The sequence below is a fragment of the Mus musculus genome, chromosome 10, assembly GCF_000001635.26.
Source record: "Mus musculus strain C57BL/6J chromosome 10, GRCm38.p6 C57BL/6J".
In the NCBI taxonomy this organism is placed as follows: Eukaryota; Metazoa; Chordata; class Mammalia; order Rodentia; family Muridae; genus Mus; species Mus musculus.
Genome location: NC_000076.6, coordinates 26,728,281 through 26,749,768, shown reverse-complemented (window position 1 = coordinate 26,749,768; position 21,488 = coordinate 26,728,281). Strand labels below are relative to the sequence as shown.

The 21,488-nt window shown below is 41.3% G+C and overlaps 1 long non-coding RNA gene across 1 annotated transcript in view; it reads right to left on the bottom strand.

The window, feature by feature from the left end:
• Positions 1-1,481: 1,481 nt before the first annotated feature.
• The window catches only part of Gm48893, a 52,996-nt gene continuing 32,989 nt past the window's right edge, over positions 1,482-21,488 (bottom strand). Inside the window, exon 2 of the long non-coding RNA XR_003948859.1 lies at positions 1,482-7,463. This is a non-coding gene — a long non-coding RNA (predicted gene, 48893). The remainder of the gene's footprint in view (positions 7,464-21,488) is intronic.

Genomic DNA, 21,488 nt, shown 5'->3' with positions numbered 1-21,488 from the left:
AGGACTCAAACAAAACAATGATACTGAAGGCAGTGAATAACGAGGAAGACAAGTCAGAAAAAAATTAACCGTCCAGAATTAAATAGACAGAAAATCACAGCTAATGTTCCAACAAGTTGACAGATATTTCTACTTTGGTTCTTTTTATTTAACCTCTCAGGGAATTGGTGAATAGGAGACACCTTTTTCTTTTTCCATCAGAGAATAAGATAGGTTCCTTCCTTCTCCTTAAGGGAGAAGTATGATAGGATTATGTGTGTATACAGAAGACTCTAAAGAAAATTTTATAGCCATATTGCAACCTCCATTTTTCTAAAATACTTCAGAATTGCCAACTGTAGAAGTGATGCCTGGTTCTTTCTCCCAGCCCCATGCTCCAAGAAATAAGACTCAGACTCAAAATATATTAATACCTTGACCACATAGCTAAACTTCTAAGATTTATGTATGCGAGTATACTGTTACTCTCTTCAGGCACACCAGAAGAGGGCATCAAATTCTATTACACATGGTTGTGAGCCACCATGTGGTTGCTGGGAATTGAACTCAGGATCTCTGGAAGAACAGTCAGTGCTCTTAACCGCTGAGCCATCTCTCTAGCCCCTAAGCTTTTCTCTTATTAGATAAGCTAAATTATCCCATTTATTCTAATCTACATTCTGCCAAATGGCTGCTTTCCTGTCCTCTGGTACCATGTGTCCATCTTGTCACATCTTCCTGGGCAAATCTCCCATACCTGACTCTCTCCCAGAATGCTTGCTGTCTCCTGGGTGTCCCACCTTCTATTCTACTCTTTACTGTAGGCCATAGGGTTTTTTGGTTGACAGGTGATGGATCCATACAATAGACAAGATACTCTCTCTATACCCAACCTCCTGAAGAAAAAGTGAAAGGAACTTGAGACACTGACCTTCAAGAAAGTAAGCCAAGGCCACTGAGAAGCCTCAATAACCCCCATGTCATGAGTTCAGTCCCAGAAATCCACATAAGGTGGAACAAGAGAACCAGCTACTGAAAGCAGTTATCTGGTCTCCACACGTGCCTCTCATGTTTGCACACAACTGTTTTCAATCATCATTTAAACAAATACATAACAGCAAATGTTTACTGAGTGTCTAATGTTCAGATGTATCAGATTGCATGAATGGTTTACATATGTTGTTTAATCATTGCTACAGTATGAACTAGGATTCTATTTTACAGATGAAGAAACTGAGGACTGGGATACTCAATACTCCATAGTTATCCAAGATTGTAGGCTGACAAGAGGGGATGGTGTCACATCTCAGCTTTTTAAGTTACTCTAGGAATTGTGTCCTCAATAGACAAATGCCCAAGTCGCCTGTAAAGATTGTGCTGATTGGCAGGTCTTAGAACTGTTGCCTCAAGCCTCAGAATATGGACTTAAGTTAATTGTACTTTCCATACACAAACACAGACTTACATGACTATAGGTATTTGAAAAGATTATCAAACTCAAATAAGCTGGCGTTTTTTGCTTATTTTTATTGTTTTGCTTTTGCTGTAGATGAAACACTCAGGAGGAATGAAAGTGTGCGTCTGTGATCCATGGATTTTTCCAGTACCCCTTTATATAAAATGGAGCAGCCCTTGTGTCAAGAAGAACAGAAAAATGTACAGAATGAGAGTAGACTGTATGTCTTAATCTCAGTAAATGTTGAATATATTTGACACTTTAGCAGTATATTTGATGTGGTTTCTAATAACATTGAAATGAAAGCAAAATTTTCTGAGTTCAAATTTTCTAATAAAACTCTAAATTTAATTCTAATTGTTATTATTTTCCTATCTTTCAAGCGATGTCTTTCAAGCAAATCAAATTTGGAATCCCTCAGCAGCTAAAATTACAGTAGTAATTTGAAACAGTTGAAATAGAATTTGGCAATACAAATGAAGAATGTTTTAAAACATCTATAATCAGCAAAAAAACCTTTCATGTTGACAGCCTATATTGAACAATGGTTTTTCAAGTTTAAACTTTTTGAAGATAATGCTCACTATTTTTCTATCAAAACCAGGTTATGGTTAAAAGTAGATATTGATGGGGAACACATTATGCATTAGAAATTAAAACTGTCATTTCTATTCTTAATTTCTCTCCATCTTATGATTTTTTTCAATATGTCTGACAGTTTCATATCTGTCTGTGATACTCTGTGAGGAGCAGGTGTGGCAGCAGTCCCAAGATGGTGCCCGGGACTGCAGCTAAGTCTTATGACTTGCACCTGACTTCCTCATACACCTGAAAATAAGCCACGACCATCGTGAGAGCTGTGCAGGTGCACCATGATGCTGGTGGTGTAAACAAGTCCATATTTGGTGGAGACATGCCCCTGCCGCCCTGATTGGCTGAAGCTGCGTGCCTGGTGAGGTGACATGGCCTGCCATGAGTGGATGGGGGCTGAGAGTATATAAGCAGAACTCCCTGGGTGCCCAGGGTCCCTGTAGCAGCATTGAGGCATTCCTGCAATAAAGGCTGTTGAGAAGAATCCAACCGTGTTGTGTCTTCCTTTGCCGGCTGAGGTGGATGCAACATCTGGTGGCCTGTACAGGGACCTGAGGACAACGACTTCGCAGATTCAGAACTTTTCAGCCAAGGAACGGCGGTACCGGTAAGTCTCCCTAATTGATTCCCGGTTAAAGGGGGATGTTTTTTCCTCCTATAGACCAGCGTGGGTAGCTCTCATCCTAGTTTCATTTTTTGTATTTTATGGCCTTTGCATTTGTTTGAACTGTCACAGACCTGGACATGAGTGTCCATCTAGTAATCTCTTCTCCGCTTTGCAAGATCTGCTTGGTCAGCGGAAGCTCAAAATCAGAAGAAATATTAGCAAGTTTTCTGTCTGAAGTTGACCGCATTGCGCCCTGGTTTTTGCCTACCGGATCCCTAACTTTGGGATCGTGGGATAAGTTGGGGAGAGACCTAGAAAGAGAAGCTGAAAAAGGATCAGTAAAAAATAAAAAAAAAAAAAAAAAAAACCCACAGGAGTGAAACCGCTTTGGCGCATGGTGCATGCTTGTTTAGAGGACAAGCGATGTGTTGAGGCAGTTAAAGCAGGTCAGAAAATTCTTATGGAACAAGAAAGCATGTCAGAAGAGGACAAAGAGCGTATGAGCAAGAGAAAGAAAAAGGGCAAGAAAGAAAAAGGAAAAGAAAAGGGAGGGAAAATAAAAGGAATCAGTGATAAAGAAAAGGAAATTGTGAAGACAAGTTAAGGTTCCCGGCTTTGGGACAAGTTTCTTCCTTTCTTACAAGTTAAGGTTCCCGGCTTTGGGACAAGTTGCACCAAGCACCATTGGGACTTGAGGTTTGCAGAGGAACAGAGGGTTTTACCAAAAGGGGTTTTGCCGGTCTGGAAGTTAGTGAGAAATTGCATAGAAGAGAAAGATGTGGCGCAGAACTTCAGAGAGGTAATGAGGTGCTGAATCAGGTGAGAGAGGAGCGCTCTCAATTGGTTTGGGCGAGAGGGTCTGTTTGTGTTTCCTCAGGATCACCCACAACAGCTGTGGGTCCCAGAAGGGCTGACCAGAGCAATTCAAAACAAGCAGAGCTATGAGGACGTGGATGTTCCTGTGGCTGGGAATGCTCGCGCTAGTGAGAACTGAAGAGCTACGTTGGGGAATAATGTCTGTGTTCCTGAAAACCATGCCGTTGGCGCATTCAAGTGTTTCCTCGATTCTTTACATCTAATGCTTCACTACAATTGCCTTTTTTCTATGCTGCTTCAGCTAAAGGGATTGTTGTGTTTTCAGATGATTCAAAATATTTCACAGATGAGTGATTGTGTTCAGCTGTATCTACTAAAGCTAATGCTACCTGGATTCGAGGGGTGTGGCCTGCTAGTACATCCAAGGGCACTATAACCTCCCAACCTAGATGGGCCTTCCTTTTTGTAGGAGTGTTCCTGATTCCCTTCCACCTTGGGCAGTGCCTCTTATATGTATGGTTGTTATGTGGGGTGAATGGTAGTTGCACTGATCCCTTGCCTCAGGGCTGATGGAAGCCCTGGAATGTATGCTTGTAATAGTGTGTGTGTTGTGTGTTTGGTGTATGTGTCAGGTGAAGCATGTGCAGGCCCGCACTTCCGCCATGGTGGCGTGTCAGGGCACTCTGGTGGAGTCAGCTTGTGAGGCAAAAATGCCAAAAAGCTGCTCATGAGAAATAAATTTCTAGGACTCTCCTCCTGGATATTCTGGCGAAAGCCAACTCTCCAGTTTGGATCGGTTTGTCAGGTGAAAAGCCTGGAAGCTGTTTCACGAGGATAAGAGTCCAGGGAAATTTTCCTCCCAGAGTTATGGCATCTCTTTCCCTAACCCATTATATTCAAATTTCCACCACATTAATCTAGTGTATAGATTCACATGCACTCTATTAAACATCACCTTATAGTAAATGCCTTTTAAGGTTGTATTCTAACATAGCTAAAGCCTTTTCCCAGTGTTCTTAGATTCCAGATAGCAGCAAGGAGCTTAACCCATTCAGTAAACAATTAAGCACTTGCCATTTTACTCAGCTGTTTACAGATAGAGACTAAAATTCTCACTGAGATAGAAATTCTTATTACAGACTACATTCCATGCCAAGAGCAAATTAGTATACTATACTGAAAATAGACAGTCTTCAGATATTGATAAGAATTAGAGGCCTAGAGAATTTTGGGGTCAGTGACACTACATTATTCTTGAGGCGTGTCAAGAGTTAACTACCCTGAGGCAATTAACTCTAAGTGTAAAACTCTTGCCTGGCAGAAAGTGCTAATCTCTAATGTAAACATTTATCTGGTCCCTACAAATTCCCTTTGTAGTCACTCCCCTTGCATCTGTGCTAAATCTCTAGTGTTATACATTTACCTGGTTCCTTTTGAAGTCACTCCTTTTGCACCTGGAAAAATTCAATGTGCCTTGTTCTGCAATTTATTCTGTATTATAAAAGTCTGATGCTCGACTGGAACATTACATTCAGATCCAACACCATTCTAGCGTGTTTGACTGCTTGTCAATACATCCTAATTTTTGCCCATCTACTCTAGAGACTCTTTTCTACACAGGCACAGGGGACCAGAGGGCCTGTGGCAGTGGCGCAGGCCTTTGCCGCAGTGGAGGCAGGACAATTTCCTCAGATTTGGCTTAGCCGCTCTAAAGAAATAATGCTGCGTTATGCCATGGGTTGCAAGGCTAAGCACTGCACAGAGGATAGCTTGCTGTTGGCATCCTGTGGAAGGCACGTCTGATTGCATGAAGGTTCAATGTCCTAGTTCCCTTCCCCCAGGAAAAATGACACGGGAGCTGGCCAAGACCTCTCTGGGTGATGAGCCCAAGGGATGGTTTTGTGTAGGGCCCCTATGCTTGCACACTGGGGATCAGACCTCTACCTTCACCCATGAGGCTTGCTTGCAGCAATCAAAATTGGGCCATAGATTAATCAGCATCCTGGCCTTCTGGTGCACCTGCCACATGCAGACAGGACAATCTCCTCAAGTGTGGTTTGGCATGATAGAGAAGTAGTCAATGACGGATAAGACTCCCTGGGCGTGTCACCAACCTAAGACAGGGATCAAACCAATGCTGTTTGTCTCCCAAGGATGGGTAAGGGGCATTGCCACAGGGGGGCAATCTAAGACAGACATTCTCTCCGCCAAAAAAAGGGGGGGGAGAGATGTGAGGAGCGGGTGGGGCAGCAGTCCCAAGATGGCGCCCGGGACTGCAGCTAAGTCTTATGACTTGCACCTGACTTCCTCATACACCTGAAAATAAGCCACGACCATCGTGAGAGCTGTGCAGGTGCACCATGATGCTGGTGGTGTAAAAAAGCCCATATTTGGTGGAGACATGCCCCTGCCGCCCTGATTGGCTGAAGCTGTGTGCCTGGTGAGGTGACATGGCCTGCCGTGAGTGGATGGGGGCTGAGAGTATATAAGCAGAACTCCCTGGGTGCCCAGGGTACCTGTAGCAGCATTGAGGCGTCCCTGCAATAAAGGCTGTTGAGAAGAATCCGACTGTGTTGTGTCTTCCTTGCCGGCCGAGGCAGATGCAACAATACTCTCTGGTTCTTTGTCCCTTTCCCATCTCCATTCCACTCTTCTCAATCCCCACTTTTCCCTACAACTCCCTTTTCTCACATTCACAACTTCTGTTTTGTGATCCAAAGGCAGAGCTTTTCTAAGCAGGCTGTCTGCATCTCTGTCCTGTGGAGTCTGATGTGATCACTTAACCCATGGCTACTTAACTAAAGACAAAGACCACCTCTCCCTGAGGATCCATCAAAAGAACCTAGAAGGTAGAAGGTATGGAGAAGGGCTTTGAAATGCTGCCTTCTGGCACGTCTCCACTTCAGTCATGATCTCACAGCAGCTGACTATGCCTATACTGGGCCAGCATAAGACTGGAGCTGCTATTACTCAATTGTGGTCTAGTGGGGGATCACAGTGCCTGTTACCTTCTCTTGCTGAATTTCTCCACTTTAATGCCAGGCTGTATACTTTAGACTACTTGGTAGATACGGCCTATGCCAATAGCTTTGGCATCTCAACTCTTTCCTCATCCTGGGTGTGAAAATTACAACCAGATATATCAAGAGGCATTTAAAATGTGCTAGCCATGACTCAAAAGTTGCCCTGAAGGACAGAGTAGTCGTTAAGACCCAAGAATGATAGTCAGTGGGACTAGTCTAAGATGCATTGAGCTGATATATCTGAGGAAAGATGCAGATCCTAGGAGTTCACAAAAGAGAGACAAACACAAGACAGGAATTCAGGAAAATGTCTAGAGGCCAAGAGTCATGCCAGCTGGATGTGAGGTAGCTAGATTTTGTCACTCAGAAGATCATCCTAAGGCTAGCAGGCATAGAACCCTTGGTTCTGTTGACAATTATTTTTAATAACATGGCTTCAAGAGCTGGTCCTCCTAGAAGTAGAAACTGTGCACCTGTGCCACTAACTCCTCATAATGTACAAATAGAGTGGCTTCTAATATACTTGGTAGCATAGGCATGGCTCTGCAGTTAAGAGTACTCACTGTCCTTTGATAAGTATCAGCCCATGCAACCAGGTCCAGACTGGGTGCATCTTTGAGCATTTGTGCAGTTGTTGCTTGGAAATGGATTCCCAGTGTTGAAATTTTGGGACCAAGGTATCACTTATGTCTTTGTTTTGAAGATTTATCAGGCTCTGGAATCGGAGATGACTATCCAAGATGGTGGACTCATCTGGCCATGGCTTGCTGAAGCCTCTGCAAAGACTGAGTGATGAGGAGTTCTGTAGTTTTGAAGAGCTTCTCAGGAAAGAGCCAGAGAAATTTAAATTCACACCAATATCCTGGATGAAACTGAGAATGCTTCTGAAGAAGATCTGGTAATGCTGCTATTGAGCACACATTGTGGCATGTATCCCATGGGGTTGAGCCTGTCTCTACAAGTCAATCGGGAAGAACTCTCAACCATGGCTCTGAAAAAGAGGAGACATAAACAAACTAAATGCAAAAAATTATGAAGACTACATTTCAAAGTATATGGACATTGGAGACCAACACTTATTCATATACCTGATAGAAACTTCCAGATAATTATAGAATACCAGTACAGGACATATTTGATTCAGAGTCAGACCCAGTCACTGCAGTTGTAGTAGGTCAAACAGGAGCCGGAAAAACCATTTTCTTAAGAAAAGCAATGTCGGAGCCAGGCGTGGTGGCACACGCCTTTGATCCCAGCACTTGGGAGGCAGAGGCAGGTGGATTTCTGAGTTCGAGGCCAGCCTGGTCTGCAGCGTGAGTTCCAGGACAGCCAGGGCTACACAGAGAAACCCTGTTTCAGAAAACCTAAAAACCAACCAACCAACCAATGAAGGAAGGAAGAAAAGGAAGGAAGGAAGAAAAGAAAGGAAGGAAGGAAGAAAAGAAAGGAAGGAAGGAAGAAAAGAAAGGAAGGAAGGAAGAAAAGAAAGGAAGGAAGGAAGAAAAGAAAGGAAGGAAGGAAGAAAAGAAAGGAAGGAAGGAAGAAAAGAAAGGAAGGAAGGAAGAAAAGAAAGGAAGGAAGGAAGAAAAGAAAGGAAGGAAGGAGAAAAGAAAGGAAGGAAGAAAAGGAAGGAAAGGAGGGAAAGGAAGAAAAGGAAGAAAAGAAGGAAGGAAGGAAGAAAAGAAGGAAGGAAGGAAGGAAGGAGAAAAGCAATGTTGGGCTGACGCCACAAGATGGCGGCGGACAGTGAGCCCTAGTCCGAAGTCTTTGAGATCACAGACTTTACCACAGCCTCGGAGCGGGAAAGGTTTATTTCAAAAGTTGGATTACTTGTGAGTGACTGGAAACTGATTGGTCACTCTCTGGGGAAACAAGCAGAATTGATCTTGTGACAAAAGCTTATTCACTGTTATGTTTCTCCTATATATCCTGTCCCAAGCTGTACACCATGGTACTGGTAGCTGTTTCCAGAGCTGTTCTTCCACAGTATCCCACCCCCACCTAACTTTACATCTCCTCTCACTACTTTGCAATATTTATATTACAAACAAACACATTCAATAAACACTAAGCTTGTTTGAAAACAAAACAAACACAAAACAAAACAAAAAAAGAGGACTCACTGTGAAGTCATGAGAAATCAAGTTCAGATCCCAGCACCCATGTAACAAGGGCATCCCACATACATTTGAAATGACAAGGAGGGCAGAGACAGGAAGGTCACTGGAACTCGCTGGCCTCTAGTCCCATGTTCAGGGAGAACCCTGCTTCACAGGAATGGGTGGAAGGTGATAGAGGACACCTGATGCTCTCTTCTAGCTAGCTGGTGTCACATATGGACACACATGTCAATACACTCTCACTGATAAATAAAGAAGAACAGGACTTCACTACAACTTCCTAAATACTTTTACCCTTGTAATAAGCCAATACCACCCAGAACTGTGTAGTGGCATAGTTTATCACAACACAAATATTTACGTTACTTACTCTACCATAGTTAAAAAAAAAAGGTGATTGACAGTGCCATAAACCTTCATCTCGTCCTTATCAATAGTCAGTCTCTACTATCAGGACTTATGAGCTAAGAACACACTCCTAGTTTGGTGGTTGAGATTTACTTCTAAAATTGCTACAAATATAAAGCTTCAGTATATATTCTTTAACATTTTTTCCTCTTAGAATTATGCTTATAATATCTGCATAACATTTAAATGAGTTTTATTCTTTTGATTGCTTCAGAGCATCTATTAAGGGTATAATACTATTTATTTTCTCTATCACACATTGAAATTAGAGCTATTTCCAGTTTTTAATTCTTATAATTGCCATGATGAATATTCTTCTGTGTGTACTAACCTATCTACATACACATCTTTGTTGAATATCTATCTTGCTGGATGATTGGCACACATATCGTCAACTTTAGCAGAAACTACTGAAATATTTCCAAAGAGTTTGACCTCAGAACATTGCCATCATTTGATGTTCTCAGCCTTTCAAACTTTAGCCAATTTTTTATGTGAGGATACTTTTATTTAGGCAGGACAGTGCTATGTAGGCCAAGGCAGTCTTCAGCTCATGGTCCTACCTTGGCTTCCTTAATGCTGAGATTACATGTATGCTAGTTTGGGTGGAGGCAATCTGAAAATAAGTTGTGTTTTATTAAGCATTGCATATATCCAATTAGACATTTATCTTTTGCTAATGTGATAATTCATGTGGGTTCTTTTGGTGTTAAATCAACATTAGGTTTCTGAAGTAAGCTTGCCTAGTGGCTATATTGTAGCCTTTCTTTACTTCATCCGAATTGGTGTGCAGCTAGGCTTTTAAACAAAGTCAGAGTAGACACAATTATACCCTTCTCCCTACAATGTCCTTATCCTGATCCCTGGAACCTGTGACTGTCATACTATAGAGCAATGAGAAACTGAAGTTGACAATCTGCTGACCATAAAACATACCTATATGTTTATATATCCATAAAACACATTCATATGCTTATATATTGATATCCATATAAATCAGAAACGAGGTAAAAAAAATCCTTAGAAATGAGAGGAGGTAGAGGAAGAGATCTAAATGATGCTACACAGTAATGACTAGAATGATACTCAAAAGCTACTTAGTTTTTCTGATAAAGGTGACTGGGCAGATAAGAAAAAAAAGGGGGGAGGGGTCAGAGTTCTTCACTCCAGCCTGCAGCAGGCACACAGCCTACACAGGTTTAAGCTCCATTTGTAGTGCACATAACTGTAATATAATGAATCCAGAATGCTTTAAATGCTGCATACATTGTTGTTTACAGCTTCAATAGAAAAGGACCGCATGTGCTCAGGTAGCTGTTCTACACAGACACTCAAGGGATGATCACATTAACTCCTGGGGGTAGTCGTCTGAGTGTGTGATATCATGGTTATTCCGTAATATCATGACTATTAATTACTTTTCTCAGTATGTGATGTCATGTTTTTGTCCTGTGATGTCATGGTTATTCTGATCTCATGAAAAACCTTCAGTGTTCTCTTCCCTTTTTGTTGCCTTGAAAGAAAGATGAAATTTCAAGACCTGTAAGTCAAATAAAGTACTCAGAAATTGCTGGTTGTTTGTGAGCCTAGAGGCTGCCTGGGGCCGAGAACAAAGCAGAACAGACAGGGCTGTTGTTAAGACATTCCTAAGAACAGCTTGACTGTAAAAATGAAAAAAAAAAAAAAAGCAGGGACAAGCAGGGCTATCTTGTCTGGGTCAACACCACCTGGCCGGAACCTCCCCTCTGTCTACTGCCCCTTGACGCCGGGTAAAGTCATACATCAACTGGTTGCTATGTGAACAAAGATAAGCCCCCAGCCCACAGGAACAAAGTCCTGATGCCCTTTTGCTGACATGTAATCTTTCTGTTAATGTTTGAATAAGCCAATAGTGTGTCGCTATGCTGAATTCCACACCCCTAAGCCCCTTACCCCATAAAAACCCCTAGCTTTCGAGCCCCATGGCTGACATCCGTTATCTCCTGTGTGGGATGCATGTCAGTCCGGAGCTCCGTAATTAAACATCCTCATGTATTTACATCAAGATGGCCCTTCGTGATTTTTTTGGGTGCACACTGAATCAGGAATTGGGTGGGGGTTTCCCCACTAGATTCTAACAGTCTCATGTCTGAAAAATACTCATTTAAAAATATACACATGGGACATTGTAAACATCAACATGTTTTAGGTTGGCATACAAACTAATAAGCTTCATCATGGCATCTTTGGATTCATTAGGATTCATTATGTTTAGTTCTCATTTGCCCCCTCCCCCAGGATCTTCCCTAGGCCCCCTTCCCCTGTGTCCAGCAGTGGAATGCCTTTTTATTCTCCAGTTAGCCTGGCCCGCCATCTTATTACATGCTTTCCATTCCTTTCTCCATTTCTCTTCTGTAAGATCTCCTCCTCCTTATGATCCCCTTCCTAGTTTTTCATTCATATATATATATACATATATACATACATACATATATATACATACACACACACATATATAGTATATATACATATATAATGTATATATACACATATTTATAATGTATATATACTATATATGTGTGTGTGTATATAGTATATATACATATATATAATGTATATATACACATATTTATAATGTATATATGCTATATATGTGTGTGTGTGTATATATATATATACACACACACACACAAACACACACATATATGTTTGTTTCGTGTATGAGAGAAAAAGTATAACATTTGTCTTTCTGAATCTGGCTTCTTTTAAAAAAACAAAACAAACAAACAAACAAAAAAACAAAAACAAAAACTTGAGTGTTCTGTGGGGTTTCTCCATAAAGCCATCTAGGCTGAGGTACTCCTGTGAATGAAGCTGTAATTAAAAATTCAACTTATGTGGTAATTCCTGGGTTTCCCTTCTAATGCCTTTTTTCTCTTTTAAGATTACACTTACTCAGAATATATATTTGAAATAGCTTCAAATGTATTAGTACAAATTTACTGACGGAAGCTCCCCCTTTCTAAGCACAGGGATATCATGTGGGTTTCCCCCCTCATTACTAGTGCTATTGCTTCATGTCTTACTCTAAGGAAAGTCTTTTCATTGTATTGAACCTCTCAAAGAATCTCCTTTAGAGTATACAGTTTTCTTGAGTTTTATTTTTGTCTTGTCATTAATATTTGGCTTTAAAAATATATATTTATTTTTGAGCCTACTTATTAATCTAGTGTGTGTGGCTATGTATTAATGTATGGAGTTGCACCTACGATGGCATATAATTGGAGGCCCAAGAAGACCTTATGGAAGTCAATTCTCTCCTCCTGTGGTGTAGGACTCAGACGGAACTGAATCTTTCTCCCAGGCAACTGCCTCACAGGTCCTCATCTTTAATTTATATTTTAAGAATAAACTTCATTGTACTTTTTCCAGTGTCTGTCACTGATTGATATTTAGATTTTCCCCTTACAAGGATATATAATTCCTTACTAATGATGCTTTCATTTAACAATATATGTTGTCATAATGTATGCAGAAAACACTAAGCTATGTTCTTATTCTAGATTAAATATTAAGAACTACTAGAGACCAAGTAATTACTTCTTCTATTTTGTGTTTTTAATTTACTCCTTGACAATTTCATACATGTGTAAAATGTATTCTGGTCACACTCTTCCCCCCCCACAATCAAATGAGTTTTCTGGTTTGTTTTTGTTGTCATTCATTTCTAGCTTCCTGGAATGGTGAGCCTACATTTCAATCCTGTGAAATTTATTGAAAAGAAGTCTCATGCCTCAAGTGTCAGATTCCATGTACCTTCACCAAGTCAGGCTTGCTAATTATGCTATTCAAAATGTCTCCATCTTTAGTGTTTTATTTTTCCATTCCATACTTATTTTAATATAGTACTCCAAATAACACTATAATATCTCACTATATAAAAAAACACTCCTCTCCCAGTTATAGCTATACACTTGTTCATTTTGACCTAGCCTTCTATAAATTTTATGTGGTCATTACTTCTAATTGCAAATTGAACATCTGGGCTTTTGCTCTTCACTCCAGTCTCTCATGAGCTGTAAAGAGTAGCTTGGACTCTCAAGACTCACAAATATCTCTGGATCAGGGGCTCTCAAACTCAGTGTTCTGAATACCTTTTACCATCTGGTGAAATCTGAAAAGAATTTGATTGATTGATTGATTGATTGATTGATTGTGACAGCGTTTCTCTGTGTAGTTCTGGCTGTCCTGGAACTCACTTTGTAGACCAGGCTGGCATCAAACTCAGAAATCTGCCTGCCTCTGCCTCCCAAGTGCTGAGATTAAAGGCGTGCACCACCATGCCCAGCTAAAAGACTACATTCTTAACTGAAGTGAACATGATAAAAAATGAACTCAACTCCTTTAAAATACAGTTATCAAAATATTTTAAAAATAACTGACATTATAACCTAAAATTTTCTTTCTGATGAACTCAAAACCAGGATACTAATGGGAGTTCTGGCCAACCTCCACAGTCTCAGTAAAGGACAATTTCTTAGGACACTTGCAACAATGGCTATGTGATATGAAAATATTTAATCTCTCTTAGCGAACAGTATGGTCTCTTAATACCACTGTGGTTTACTATCAAACATTCTTCTAGAAGTGGCTGATTCAGTGACATATTAGTGAAAGGAAACAGGCTCCATGAATTCTATTCTGTAAGGGACGTATGACCCTATGATCATAGACTATATACTGAGAACTGTCCCTTCAAGTTTTCCAACCAGAAGTCATCATTTAGAAAATACTGATGATGTTTTCACCTTGTTCTTATTAGTTCTGGTTATTCAACTCACATCCTTCGGCTTTAAAGTCTCACCATCATAACTGACTAAACATGACAGCAAAAATAGACATGTCAAAAAAAATTGAGGGAGAGATCATGGGACGTCAACTTTACACAAAGCCCCGTAGGCCACTAATGAATGTTGAGAATGAAAGACACAGTCTCTCCAGGAAATAACACATACAAAAAATTTGAAAGAGGGCAAGGTAGGGGTGCATATGAGAGGGTTTGGAGGGAGAAAAGAAAGGGGAAATTATTTATTCATAATTTAAAAAGATAGCAGAAGTATAAGAAACCTTTAATGATAGAACCTAGCATCTTTTAAAACAAGAAGCAATGTAGGAGTATTTTTTAAAAAATCATGTAAGAAAAATACTTACAAAAATGCTAAACACAAATTTATCTATTTTATTTTAAATAAAATCCAGCAAGATAACAATCACTAGTGACAGTGAGAGCAGAATGATGGGTTTGGAGCTAGATTTGACAGAGATGCACACAGGAGAGAACGGTCCTGTGCTGCGTGGGCTCTGTCCTGACCTCAGGTGTTGAGTGCGCATCATATAGGCTCCCACATGCTCATCAAGATGAGCACTTAGCACACCTGCTCTTTGTACCCCAAATCCTGCCTAAAATCCAACACTGAAGGAAAAAAAGGCATGGGAACTGTTAGAAGAAATCCTTTCTACAACCAGGAACTACCCTAAGCACTGAATATCAAGCCATAAGCAAAGCTTGTATTAAGAAAGGAGAAAACTTAATGATATACAGCGACTATAGACTTCTAAGCAGAATAAAATACATGACTAGAAACATATTAATTGTGATGTTCTAGATGCAGTCCTTGTTGACATTCTCTTTTATTATGTCCTATTATATTAAATTTTAATGTCTTTATTAATATACTTCCTGAATATACAAGCAGTTAAGTATTTATAGTAAAAAAAAATTACAGAAAAGTCAAATAAGCATGAAAAAATTTATAGTCCCACCACAGAGGATATTTTCTTTTTATGTTGGCAAAATAAATTACTTGCTCTGTAACTGGAATAAACCCAAGTTAATAAGGACATTTTAACCATAAATTTAACAATTTCTTCCAACATAAAAAATTCCAATTCTAATTGATTCCCTTCTCATTAAGAAAAGAAAAGAAAAAAAAAAACCCAGAGGACAAGAAACAGCTAGGATATGTTTTGCTTAAAGTTTTCTACAATAAATAAAGGGAACAGGGTCTTTGTGACATTTACAGTCAGATCTAATCACATTTTAAAGCCTACTGAGTCTGCAGAGACCTTTTTGGACTTGTGCCAGCTGAATTTTAGTGAATAGGATTACAGATTTTGCAGGTTTTGAACATTTAAGAGTTCCACAATCTATGGAGTCTTAAAAGTCAAGCGCATGAGTAGGAGTTGGGGCCCTGGGCAGCAACTTTCCCAGGATGAGGAGGAGAGTGTTCAGTGTACATAGGAAAAGTTGTATGTCTTTTCACTCAAGGGATACCAGAATTCCTATACTACAGTGGTTCCTTGTGGGGAGCCGCCCTCACATTCGCCGTTACAAGATGGCGCTGACATCCTGTGTTCTAAGTGGTAAACAAATAATCTGCGCATGTGCCAAGGGTAGTTCTCCACTCCATGTGCTCTGCCTTCCCCGTGACGACAACTCGGCCAATGGGCTGCAGCCAATCAGGGAGCGACATGTCCTAGGCGGAGGATAATTCTCCTTAAAAAGGGATGGGGTTTTGCCATTCTCCCTCTTGCTCCTGAAGATGTAAGCAATAAAGCTTTTGCTGCAGAAGATTCCAGTTTGTTGCGTCTTTCTTGCCGGCGGACACAAAAGCTCGGCGATAAGTGGTGCTGACACCCGGGAACTACCATCACACAAGGAAGATCCCTCATTCCGGAACCAGAACTGCGGGTCACGGTCATGTTACAGCTTTACAAGGTATGTCTGGCCTTGAACTTTCTAACAAAATTCAAGACAGTCTATCAGAAGTAAAGTAGGGAACAGCTTTACAAGGTACATCTGGCCTTGAACTTTCTAACAAAATTCAAGACAGTCTATCAGAAGTAAAGCGGGGAACAGCTTTATAAGGTTATGTCTGGCCTTGAACTTTCTCCAGTGTTAGGAGCCCTTTTGTTCCTTTTCACATGTTATCAAGTGGTTAAGGCAGGGTAGAGAATTCTGGACGAAATTCAAGACAGTTTATCAGAAGTAAATCGGGGAGAGAGAGTAGAAGCAAAGAGGAAACATGGTGCACCAATTAAGTATACAGGCCTTTCCATGGGTCTTGAACCCGAGGAAAAGTTAAGGTCAGGTAAAAATACCTGGGGAGAGATTAGAAGAAAAGAGGAGAAAAATGAGAGAGAAAAGTACCAGCCAGATAAAATGCTAGCTAATCAGTCAAGGAAAAAGCCAAAAGCGGCTGGTGAAGGCCAGCGTGCTGCTCGGCCTCGGGCAGTCGGCTTCAAGGTCATAGTGCACCTCCGCCCTATGCGGAGTCCCTGACCTGCATAGTGCGTCAGCCCTGCGAAGAGAGGCAATGGACAGAGAGGCAATGCGCAGACTCATTCATTCCCAGAGAGGAACAAAGGAAAATGCAACAGGCATTTCTGGTCTTTGAAGGAGCCGAACAGTGGTGGCACACGCCGTTAATCCCAGCACTTGGGAGACAGAGGCAGGCTCTTGCAGCCTACAAGGTCTTATTGTCCACCCTGGAGTTGTAGATCAGGATTATAAAGGGGAACTTCAGGTTCTCTGTTCTTGTCTTCAAGTTGTCTTTTCTATATCACAAGGAGACAGAATAGCTCAACTAATAATTTTGCCAAGCCTACATGGCTGTTTTCCTTCCTCTGGTATTCCTCGAGCTGCCAGAGGGATTGGTTCTACTGGAAATGATTCTGATTACTTAATAATGCCTTTAGATTGTTGTCAAATTTTATCTACTCCTCATGTAGGGGTAAACCCCCATGGCATCAGGCCATTACAGGTCTGGAAAATGGATGTCACGCATATTTCCTCCTTTGGGAGAAATCAATATTTACATGTCTCTATTGACACCTGCTCTGGCATCATGTTTGCCTCTCCTTTAACCGGAGAAAAAGCCTCACATGTGATTCAACATTGCCTTGAGGCATGGAGTGCTTGGGGGAAACCCAAACTCCTTAAGACTGATAATGGACCAGCTTATACATCTCAAAAATTCCAGCAGTTCTGCCGTCAGATGGACGTGACCCACCTGACTGGACTTCCATACAACCCTCAAGGACCGGGTATTGTTGAGCGTGCGCATCGCACCCTCAAATCCTATCTAATAAAACAGAAAGGGGGAGTCGAGGCTCTACCCCGAGTACCAAGAGTGTCTGTGTCTGTGGCACTCTTTACACTCAATTTTTTAAATCTTGATGCTCATGGCCATACTGCGGCTGAACGTCATTGTTCAGAGCCAGATAGGCCCAATGAGATGGTTAAATGGAAAGATGTTTTATGTAACAAATGGAAAGGACCGGATCCTATTTTGATAAGATCCAGGGGAGCTGTTTGTGTTTTTCCACAGAATTAAGACAACCCATTTTGGATACCAGAAAGACTCACCCGAAAAATCCAGACTGACCAAGGGAATACTGATGCCCCTCATCTTGGTGATGTCCAGGGCGACAATAACAAAGAGAGAGCAGCGTTGGGGGATAATGTCGACATTTCCACTCCCAATGCCGGTGATGTATAATGCTCAAGTATTCCCCTGCTTTTTTACCACTAACAAGGAACTGGGTTTGGCATTGTTCAGACAGCCTTGGCTCTGTCTGGACAGGTCCAGACGACTGACACCATTAACACATTGTCAGCCTCGGTGACCACAGCCATGGATAAACAGGCCTCAGCTAATGTCAAGATACAGGGAGGTCTCATACTGGTTAATCAACGCATAGATCTTGTCCAGAAACAACTAGATGTATTATGGCAAATAGCTCAACTGGGATGTGAACAAAAGTTTCTGGGATTGTGTGTTACTTCCATTTAGTATGAGAAATTTACTAGGGCAGCTAATTTGTCAAAAAGTCTTTCTCAGTATATGTTACAGAATTGGACGGCTGAATTTGAACAGACCCTTCGGGAATTGAGACTTGCCATCATTCAGGTCAACTCCACGCGCTTGGACCTGTCCCTGACCAAAGGATTACCCAATTGGATCTCCTCAGCATTTTCCTTCTTTAAAGAATGGATGGGGGTGGGATTATTTGGAGATACACTTTGCTGTAGATTAGTGTTGCTTCTCTGGTTGGTCTGTAAGCTTAAGGCCCAAACTAGGAGAGACAAGGTGGTTATTGCCCAGGCGCTTGCAGCACTAGAACATGGTGCTTCCCCTGATATATGGTTATCTATGCTTAAGCAATAGGTCGCTGGCCATTCAGCTCTTGCACCCCACGAGGCTAGTCTCATTGCACGGGATAGAGTGAGTGTGCTTCAGCAGCCCGAGAGAGTTGCACGGCTAAGCACTGCAGTAGAAGGGCTCTGCGGCACATATGAGCCTATTCTAGGGAGACATGTCATCTTTCTAGAAGGTTGAGTGTTCAAGTGTCCTTTCCCCAGGAAAAACAACATGGGACCAGACCAGGACCCCTCTGGGTGATGAGCCTGGGAGGAGGTTTTGTGTACGGCTCCTTTACCTGCACACTGGGGATTTGACCTCTATCTCCACTCTCATTAGAATGGGTGGCCTATTGCTCTTATATAAAAGAAAAGGGGGAGATGTGGGGAGCCGCCTTCACATTCGCTGTTACAAGATGGCGCTGACATCCTGTGTTCTAAGTGGTAAACAAATAATTTGCACATGTGCCAAGGGTAGTTCTCCACTCCATGTGCTCTGCCTTCCCCGTGACGACAACTTGGCCAATGGGCTGCAGCCAATCAGGGAGCGACATGTCCTAGGCGGAGGATAATTCTCCTTAAAAAGGGATGGGGTTTTGCCATTCTCCCTCTTGCTCCTGAAGATGTAAGCAATAAAGCTTTTGCTGCAGAAGATTCCGGTTTGTTGCGTCTTTCTTGCCGGTGGAACAAAAGCGCGGGCAATAGTTCCTTAAAGATCTCACAACAGAGAACAATGCTTTTATAGAATACACACCAAGTGTATTTGGATATCTAAGCTTCTCTACCCCAAGTGAGGACATCTCAAAGCAAGGCTGTGGCTTTGGAAATATCAGGAAGTGAAAGGAGCATACTTGTTCTAATCTCAAAGCTACAATCTCCCAAAGACCCAGTGAGCAAGCACAGCAAGTTCACTGACACTCCTGGTAGACATCATGGTGGCTTCACTGCCACTCCATTCCTGGTGGACACTATGGTAGTAAACACCATTTCTTCTGTAAGTTCCAGGAAGGCTCTTCTCTTTCCCCCAATCCAATCCCTCAGTCTCATCTCCAGCTCTACATCAGAACATCAGTGGTAGACTTCTTTGCCCCCTGTTCCCAATCTCCTGTGGATCCCACAAAAGTCCTCTCCTAACTTGTTTCTTTTCTTCTGCTCCCAACTCCAGCAGGCATCCCCGACCAACTCACAGACTGCTCCAGCCAGAGGAATAAGCAATCTGCCCATGGATCTTCTCTCTGTCTGTTACTTCCAGATCCAAACCCCACGATTCATGCCCAGTGCTATAACAGACCCTCTGGGGTGACCCGTCTTCACTCCACCTGCTCCCAAATTCCAAAGAGACAAAACACACGGATCCTTGTTGGACACTTCATTTGCTTCCCTTCAGACCCCTTGCCTGACCTCATCCCTAAGTGTCAGCTCACAATACCCAGACACACATTTACCTGGAACTTTCAGTGGCCTCCACATTGAGAGAAAACGTCCTACCATGTAATAATACACAGGCATCACACTCTGAAAACCCAGAGATGAAACAGAATCCATAGGACAAAATAAAGAAAAATCCAGAAATCAAGACCTAGTCCTATAACTATCCCAATTCCAGATGCCTAGATGCCAGCATAAAAACACAATAATAATAATAATAATAATAATAATAATAATAATAAAAGATAGGGCAATATATCCACATATACAATCAGAGCAGCCCCTGAATGTTCCAACAAGGATGAAGCACAAGAAAAAGACTTGAAACTACGAGTATAAAGATGATAGTTCTTAAAAAGGAAATTTTAAAAATCCTTCTAAAAAATCCAGAAAAACAAACAAGGTGAGGAAATGAATAAATGCTTTAAATAAATGCAGAAAAAACTAAAACAAACATTATAAGAAAAATGGATAGGTCGTCCACAGAAAGACCAACAGAGTCAACTAACCTGGACCCTTGTAGCTCTCAGAGACTGAACAAGCAACCAAAGAGCATACAAAGGCTGGGCCTAGGCCTCCCTGCAGAAATGTAGCATATGGGCAGCTTGGTCTTCGTGTGGGTCCTGAACAATTGGAATGGGGACTATGGCAAAAGTTATTGCCTGTATGTGGGATATATTACTCTTCTAGCTGGGCTACCTTGTCTGGCCTCAGTGGAAAGAGGATGTGCACCTAGCCCTGCAGAGACTTGATGTGCCAAGGTGGAGGTATGCCCAGGGGTACCTAACCTGCTTAGAGGAAAAGGGAAAGGGGAGTTAAGGGGAAGGTGTGTGGGAGAAGGTGACTAGGATGGGGACAGTTAGAGGGATGTAAAGTGAATAAATAAATAAAGAAAAAAGAAAATGAATAAAACTGTTCAAGACCTGAAAATAGAGAACAAATCAACCCAAAAAGCACAAACTGAAGAAATTCTAGAAATGAAAATTTTGGGAATTTGAACAGAAATGACATAGGCAAGCTTCACCAGCAAAACACAAGAGATGGAAGAAAGAATCTCAGGCATTGGATATATGATAGAAAAACTGTATATATTGGTCAAAGAAAATGTTAAAAATAGAAAACTTCTGATACAAAATATGCAGGAAATCTGGGGAATCATGAAAAGACCAAGCCTAGAAATAATAGGAATAGGATAAGTAGCATACCCTTAAGAAGAATCATATAAGAATCGTAACACAAAGGCCCAGAAAATATTTTCAACAAAATCATAATAGATTTTCCTTACCTAAAGAAGAACATTGTCTACAAACATACAGGAAGCTACAATACACCAAGTAGATTGGACCAGAAAAGAAAAATCCCTTTACAACATAGTAATCAGAACATTAGAACAAAGACACAATATTAAAAACTGCAAGGGAAAAAGACAAAGTAACACATAAAGGAAGACATATTAGAATCTCACCCGATTCTAATGAAGATTCTAGAAGCCAAAAGGATCTGGAAAGACATGCTGCAGACTCTAAGAGACCACAGATATCAGCCCAGACTACTATAAATAGCAAAGCTTTCAATCACCAAAGATGGAGAAAAGAATTCCATGATAAAGCCAAATTTAAACAGTCTCTATATAAACTCAGTGCTATAAAAGCTACTAGAAAGAAAACTGATGTTAACTACACTCATGAAAACACAGATAATTATTTCAGAGCAGAAAAATAAAAAAGTTCTCTCACACACACACCACCACCACCACCACCACCACCACCACCACCTACTCTACTCCTACTATGTAGGACAATCATTGGTCACTGATCTCTTAATATCAATGTACTTATTCCCCAATAAAAGGACACAGACGAATCCATCTTTCTGCTGC